This window comes from Durio zibethinus, chromosome 7, assembly GCF_047325235.1.
Source record: "Durio zibethinus cultivar Kanyao isolate XHJ-2024 chromosome 7, ASM4732523v1, whole genome shotgun sequence".
NCBI lineage: Eukaryota > Viridiplantae > Streptophyta > Magnoliopsida > Malvales > Malvaceae > Durio > Durio zibethinus.
In genome coordinates this window covers 26,331,238-26,339,347 of record NC_143168.1, presented here as the reverse complement: position 1 = coordinate 26,339,347, position 8,110 = coordinate 26,331,238, and the positions used below count along the sequence as shown (strand labels likewise).

Here is an 8,110-nt window from a genome sequence, read left to right as displayed (position 1 = left end):
TTACAAAATAATTCTCACCCTACTTTAGAAAAGGAGGTTGGTAAGATGTTGATAGGCTAATTTTGATTGTAGATAAAATCGATGATATCTTGTGCTTAAAAGGATAGGAACATTCTTTTGAGACGATATAGATTAATTCATTTTGGTAATGTATATTAACGTTGTACATTTGAAAATTTTGTAAAAATTGAAATGAAAAATCAGCTTTGATTTTTCTATCAGAAGGGCTGAAATGTCTAAATATCTCTCAAACCTTTTGATTCCAAGATATGAATATAGTTGAATATATATACCTGACATTGGATCTTAAATTTGGCTAAAAATTTCTATATCCTATCAATATTGAATCAATCACCCTATGGTTTTGGTCATAATTTTATTCTTTTTCTTAAACAAGTTTTTTCAGATATTTTTAAATTTTAATTATTAAAATTTAAATTTTGATAATCTCAAATAAAAATGGTATTTTTGGACCTATGATGGTATAAGAGTCAAAGGTTTTTTTTTTTTTTAATAAAAAATCAATGATTATGAGCTACATGGGCATGAGATTAATTAAAAATTGAGGGTTAATTTTCCCACATATCATTGGCTCGATGTTTATCTAATCAAATTTTCTAATGGATAGGATCTAGTAATATAAGAACTTTAGACTTTAAAGCACACAACTTAATCCAATTAACTTATATTTTTTATGATAACCAGCAGTAACGCATAATACTTTTATTTAAGAAAGCCATAGATAATGAAGTATCCTAAACTTTCACAAAAGAAAGAGGACAAAAACTTTTTCTAGAAGCAAATCATGAGCTCTTACTGCACCAGACACGACAACTAATTAATGTGTTACTCTATATAAAAGAGATAGCAAAGCCCAGCCACTTTATGGGGATTGTTTTTTATCAGATTTCGCTAGATAAGTTGGAATGGCTGAGGTTTTGAACCCATTGAAATCATTCCCACGAGAAGAGGTATATGCACCCATGTTATGAAAAATCAGCCAATCGTTCACGTCCAGTTCTGGCAGCTCGTAACCCTCCAAAACCGTATCAAGAGGATCACATGTCGGTCCAAAAACTTTGGAATCATATGTCTTAAGCCCTTTGAATGTGGTGGTTTTGTTGCTGCCACAGTTGGCTAGAGGAGTGCAAATCACATCATCATGGCCATAATTCAAAAAGTTCATAGACCCCGAGATCCCATCATTGATCCAATACTCTTTGACCCCATCCCTAACTCGCTTCCCTATAATGCTTGTAGCTAATGTGAACGGCGTGTTTGCAAAGAAACGACCAGGTTCTGCTATAATTGTGAAGTCAGCAGGCTCATTAGGGAAATATTTTTGTAGAGCAACTTTCACTGCTGAGGCTGCTTCAATAAACTTTGGACCTGATGTGAATCCTCCTCCAATGTCCAGGATATGCATTTTAGGCAGGCCAAGTTGGGCTGCTGCTTCAAATGTTGTCTTGGCTGCAGCTATGGCATCTTCAAATGCACGGAAGTTAATGGCTCTGCTACCAATGTGGAAAGAGACACCCACAACTTTGAGATGTGCAGCTTGAGCAGCTCGGAGAAGAGGAACGATTTCCTCAGGGAGTGCACCGAATTTGGAGCCGAATAAATATGTTGCACCACTAGTTTCCGGGGTTTTGATTCGGATCAACAGGGCGCATTTCGGATGCCATTTTTTAATCTTTTCGAGCTCACACTTGGAATCGAACGTAGCTAAGTTAACACCAACTTTAGCAGCATACTTGATGTGAGACTCGGGTTTGCATGTGTTGGCGAAAACGATTCGATCAGGTGAAACCCCTAGAGACAAAATGGTTTCAATCTCAGCACGGCTTGCACAATCAAAGCCGGTGTCAAGAGCTGCCATTTCTTTGAGTAAAACGGGGTCGGGGTTGCACTTTACAGCATAGAATGGCTGAACCATTGGAAGATTACGAGTCCATGTGTCAACCAGGGAGTTGATAACACCCAAATCTAGTACGTAAAATGGATCCATTTCTTGTTGTTGTTCATTCAAAATGACTGATTGCATGAAATCAATCAACTCAACTCTTGATAAGGGTGTTGCCACCTTCTTTTCTGTCACCATTTCTCGACCAACCATTGCTTGGGGACTCTATGGGAGTTGATAATGATCCCTAATGGTTGAAAAGAGGAAAAATTAAGAGATTATACAAAAGAGTGTGGTTCCAAGATGGTTAGGATGGTCTATTTATAGAAACGGATAATTTAGACTCTATTTGATTTATGTTTTTATAGAAAAAAAAAATCAAATAAACGTGATTTTAATAAAAAGAATGAAAAACGTTGTTCATTGAAATCACAAACTTTCAAGTTTGAAGTCAAATAAGTGAAGCTTAGGTTGAGTTTTTAATATTGGTGTTTGCAACTATTTTTTCTCATCCAATGGATGGTTGACACATGGTACGTAAATGTGGATGCATTATTTTTATTAGGAGTCTTGATTGAGAGTTTATACACTACGGCAAAATAGTGTTTTAGCTGTAATTTTGTAACGGTTTTTAACTTACAAACATCGTTAGTTTTCATGTTTTTATAAATTTCAGGTTTTTATTATCCAAATGCCATAAAATAATCAAATGGCGGCGTTGTTACTTATAAATGTCATCTAAGACTTGATATTAGAGGTATTTTTTGATTAAAATGCCTTGAATATTTTTTATTAAAAGTTTCAGTGAATAGTTAAGGCGTATTTTTGACAGACAACGCCTTCAATAATCATGTAATAAAAAATTGTATGAGATTAATGAATGCGTTGTCTACAAGAAATGACTTTAATATTTAGACTAAAAATTTCCCAAGCTTATTAATTTTTTTTTTATTTTTTGCAAAAATTCCTTCAATATTAAGGTTATCAAATTGTTTGGATCGTACGAATGTTTATCACAAGGTTGTTAGTTCGATCCGTCCTTAGCCTTTTTTTGGGTTTAGGCACAGATTATTTGTTATTGATTAGTCTAGGCTTTTTTTAGCAAAAGCGCCTTAATCAATTGGTTTAGAAAATTTTTCATAGAATATTGAAGGCGTTTTTCATGGAGAGATGCCCTTAACAATCGGTAGCAAAAATATAGACTCGATTCTTAAAGGCGTTTTTGGTCGAACTCGCCTTATATAATCCAATCAGTAATTTTCTTTTTGGATTTTTAAAGGTGGTTTTGTAAGAAACGTCTTCAATATTCCATAGACAAAACTTGGTTGGGATGGTTAAAGGCGTTTTAGGCTCCAAACGCCTTTAATATTCCCAACGATAAATTTTAATTGTTAGATTATTGAAGGTGGTTATATCCAAAAATACCTTCATAAACATTTTGTTGGGATTATTGAAGGCGTTACCCATAGAAAAATGTCCTTTATAATCCATTCGATTAATTTTTAGTTGATATTATTGAAGGTATTTTTTGCCCAAAATACCTTTAATATTCTAGACAATAATTTCCTGAGGAGATTATTGAAGACGATTTTGATAAAAAATACCTTCAATGTTTTCTGTTAGGGGTGATTAAAGACGTTTTCTTGTTAAAAATGTCTTCATTAATTGCATCAAAAAAACATAATTGATATTTTATATGTGAAGTTAGTTGTAGGTTTATGCCCAGAAAAATGTTTGCTGTTAGAGGTATATTTATATCCAGAAAATATTTGGTTTATATATCTGATACTATGAATTACATTTTGAAATTTGCATAATGAACATTGTTGTATTTCAAAAAATTGATCACACATCCGAAATTAAAACTGATAACGTTGCCATATTCATATACTTTTCTGAAATAATCGTATTTAGTAATTTAATAAGTACACATAGTGTATTCATATTAAGTATAGCAATAATATTAAACCAATACCCCTAATGTACAAACTTAAAGTTTGCATTCAACATGGCATGCTAAAAACAATAAAACAATTTTGTTCCATATATATTTACATTCAACCAACAATGTCTAACCTAAAGGTTTATCAACATTGATAAATGATAATAAATAATCACACCATTCTTTACGGACTTCATCCAGCTCCTCTTCCGTAAAGCTTTCTTTACCCTCCCACTAAAAAAAAATGAGAACATAATGTACCATTTTATTTTTTGAATATATAATGAGTTTATGAATTTTATACTAACCTAGAATGGTGTGGTCATAAAATCATGTAACACTATCTCTCGCATGAAACGAAAGATGTAATATCCACATTCAGTATTATCGAATTGACGAGATACCTAAAAATTAAATTGAGTCAATTTAGAAAATATTTATCTACACAAACTCAGCATTAAAAGAATAAATTTGACATTTACTAGTAATGACACCCATTTTGATTTTTTTATCTTCTTATTGAATGTAGATATGACCCTAAATTGAAAAGAAAAAAATTAGTGGGAACATAAATAAAATTTCTTATGAAGAAACAGAACATATATAATATAATAAAGTACTGTAATACCTCTTTATAAAAGTTTGAATATCGAGGTTAGGCATCGTCGTTGTATTAACTGAATTAAGAAAGTATGACATTAAGGATTTGGTGTCAATTATAATAAACACCCAATGACGACTGTAAAATAATAATAATGATATACTCAGAATACGCATCAAATCATAGAATAGAATAGGTTATTGCGCATTATACGGGAACAAATAATAATCAACCAGTCTTTTCATGCATAGGATCACATGATTAGCACGATACACGACTGTGTCACTCTGCTCACAAATGAAGTTAGGGTCAATGAATCTAAATATGTTCGTCAACTGTCTCCCCTTCAGCTCTCTATACAGGAAGCTACACGATAATAATCAACATTGCTAGTTAGTATTACACCCTAATACTAACTTACTACATATTGAATGTGCATATTTGTATTTATAAGCTAACCTCATATAAGTAACAATTTCAGCAACTGATAATTCATCCATTTCATAAAATTCTTTCACTTTATTCACATCAATGAAAGAAAAATGATTGTTTATAAAATAAGTCTTCCTTAGACTCAATGGATACGAAGTTTTTACCGGTATAATTCTTTAGTGAATACTTTGTTAACTCATCCATGAAAGCTCGGAGAAGGGTCAGACTTTGAGTCTGTACATCCTCCTATTATATTTAATGAAATATAAGTATTAACAACCAAATCAATCAATATAAAAAATAAATTAATATTCAAATTATAAACAATATCATACTTTTTTGGTGGTAACGGATGATGGGATGGCTTCTTTACTTGCAACAGAAGCTTCTCATACCGAAATGATGCTATCAGGCTGGGGTACTAGCATAACCTGCTGTATTGCTGCCAATATGGACTCCAAAGCAGTGAGTCTTTGCTGTTGGTCATTGAGGTGTTGCTTATGGTCATTAATTTGTTGCTGTTGTTGCTCAATTATTGCTTCATATTGTGCATTTCTCATTTGTAGGGTTTTTGGTTGTTTACCAAAATATGTTGATGGCAAGATAAATTTACCAACCCCGAACCCGATCAGGCCTTTCTTTAGAGCCTAATGCTAAAGACAAAGGATTTTTACCATACTAGGTTGCCAGTTCACCAGATTTTACTTTGACAGCATAATAATCTTGAAAGACAATAATAAACGGGGCTGTTAGAACAAATTTACACAAGCTAGTATACACTCATGCATACAACCACAATGTCAATCATACATTATATCAAAAAGACAGTTATACATACAATTTTTTTTTATCATTTTCTCAGTTGCTTCAACTGCGAAGGATCCATCCTTCCATAGATGTCCTTATTTTCAGACATCCCATTTGAAAACTTCTGTGTTTGAGCTCACCGATTCTTATTAAATTATCGTAAAAAAAGAATCAGAATATATGAAATGAATGTTCATAAATATTCATTAATAAGTATAAAATAATTATATGAATACAGACAAGCTCATACTTCATAGTTGCATAACATTTTCTTGCTATCTGAAGGTGATATTGTTGTTTAACCCAAATGTCCCGATGTTGTTCTTTGATTTTTTACAAAATTAAAAAATTAGGTCAATCACATATAAAGATCAAAGGCTATATTGCATAAAGACTTATAAACTTGGACTAATTTGTTAATGGGTTTGCGTATCGAAAAATCTTTTGAAAGTTGATGTTGAACAAAATTTATCCAATCTTCAACACTTATGACATCTGTATATGTCGCAGGTGGAACAGCCAAAATATCACCTTCACCAGCCAGCAGTAAAATATATTGGGTTGTCAATCTACTTTTAAAGTCTCTAAAAGCTTTCCCAGCATATTGTAACACAATCTTTTTACACTCAATTGGGACGTCGAACCGTTCCTAAATAAGTTAACACAAATAGTATCAACACATTGAATTTCAATTAAATGATCATATAACAAATTTTATGAAATAGTTAAATAAACATACCACAACGGACTGCCATATCTCATCTTTTAGATCATCAGGAACTCGTCACCAATCGGTGTATGTAATTGAAATCTTTCGATGGATGATGGCTCCAATATAAGTAGCAATCTTGACAGCTCCTTCTGATACAGGTTGCCCATTTTGATTGAAGTCAACATTAATTTTTGTGTCAGTCACTTTGATTTATTTATTTGGGTCCCTTTCTTTTCTTTTTTGGTCTACACTTCTTTCTTTTACATGTTTATTAGAAGGAGAATAATGTTGCTCGGAGTCCATATTACCTGTAATATTGATCATAATTATACGAATTACATAATATGACCCTCTAAATTGATCATTGTACTTAATTTAATACAACCAATACTATACTATATACAGAAACAACATTTAGCACACCATTCAACAATGTGCTCATACACACCCTTTAGCAAACCACTCAGAAGCACCATTCAGTCCCTATTCAAACCCATTCAGCAAAACAATATTAGCCAACAAGGTTCAACAAATCATTCAACATGAATTATTATTTAGACCCCTAATATCATTCAATATCATTTGGCAATAAAATATCATTCAACAAGGTTTAGCAAACTACAATATTTAATGTATACTACATAGAAACAACCATACTTGCAATATGAATAGAATCTTGGACGACTATGCTGACGGTGATGTTAATGAAAATATATAAACACATATGTCAATATTAAGGAACTAAAAAAAAAACACTTAAAGGTTAAAACAGAGGTTTGCAGCAATGATTCGTGAAAGGTCAGTGGCGAAGAATAGGAGAAAAAAAGCAATGGTCTGCTAGAAATGTGTTTGAGGGTTTGGTTTATTTGGTTGAATAACGTAACTTTTAGTCGTTCTGTGTACCAAGCCTTTGTAAATTCCTATGTTCAAGGCAGGAAAATGAATATAAAATTAATTATTAAAGGCATTTCCATTGAACAACACCTTTAATAATCATCTAAAAATTTTATTATAGATTATTGAATGTATTTTTTACAAAACAATACCTTTAATTATAAGCCTTTAAAATTATCCAATCAACTTATTAGAGGCATTTTTTAATAAAAAATACCTTTTATAATTCTTAAAAATTATAAAAGGCATTTTCAATAAAAAATCACCTTCAATAATTATGGATTTCCAAAGCTTTTAACAATTTATTAAAGGTAATTTATAATAAAAGATGCCTTTAATAATCTGTGAAAATTTTTGAAAGAATTTATTGAAGGCGTTGTTTTTTACAACCGCATCTATAAACTATGATAGAAATTATTAAAGGCATCTTTCTTGGATGTACACCTTCAATAACAGTGTTAGAATTTGTGTGACGGTATATAGAAGATATTTTACAGTAGAAGACGTCTTTAATAATTTTTAAAATATTAAAAGAATAAATTTTGACGGCGTCTATTATTAACAAACGTCCTCAGTAATAGATTACTAAGTTTAAAGGTATATTGAAGGCATATTTTCTAATAAACGCCTTCCATTACCATCGTGGTATATTGAAGGCGTTGTTTTCTGTAACCACCTTCAGTTATTATCTACAAATTGTGATAAGAATTATTAAAGGCATCTTTCTTGGATGTACACCTTCAATAACAATGTTAGAATTTATGTGGCCGTATATATAAGGCATTTGACAGTAGAAGAAACCTTTAATAATTCTTAAAA

General features: G+C 31.7%; 1 pseudogene; it reads right to left on the bottom strand.

Annotated features, from left to right (window-relative positions):
- Positions 1-581: 581 nt before the first annotated feature.
- LOC111277898 (ornithine decarboxylase pseudogene) lies at positions 582-2,374 on the bottom strand (annotated as a pseudogene).
- Positions 2,375-8,110: the final 5,736 nt, after the last annotated feature.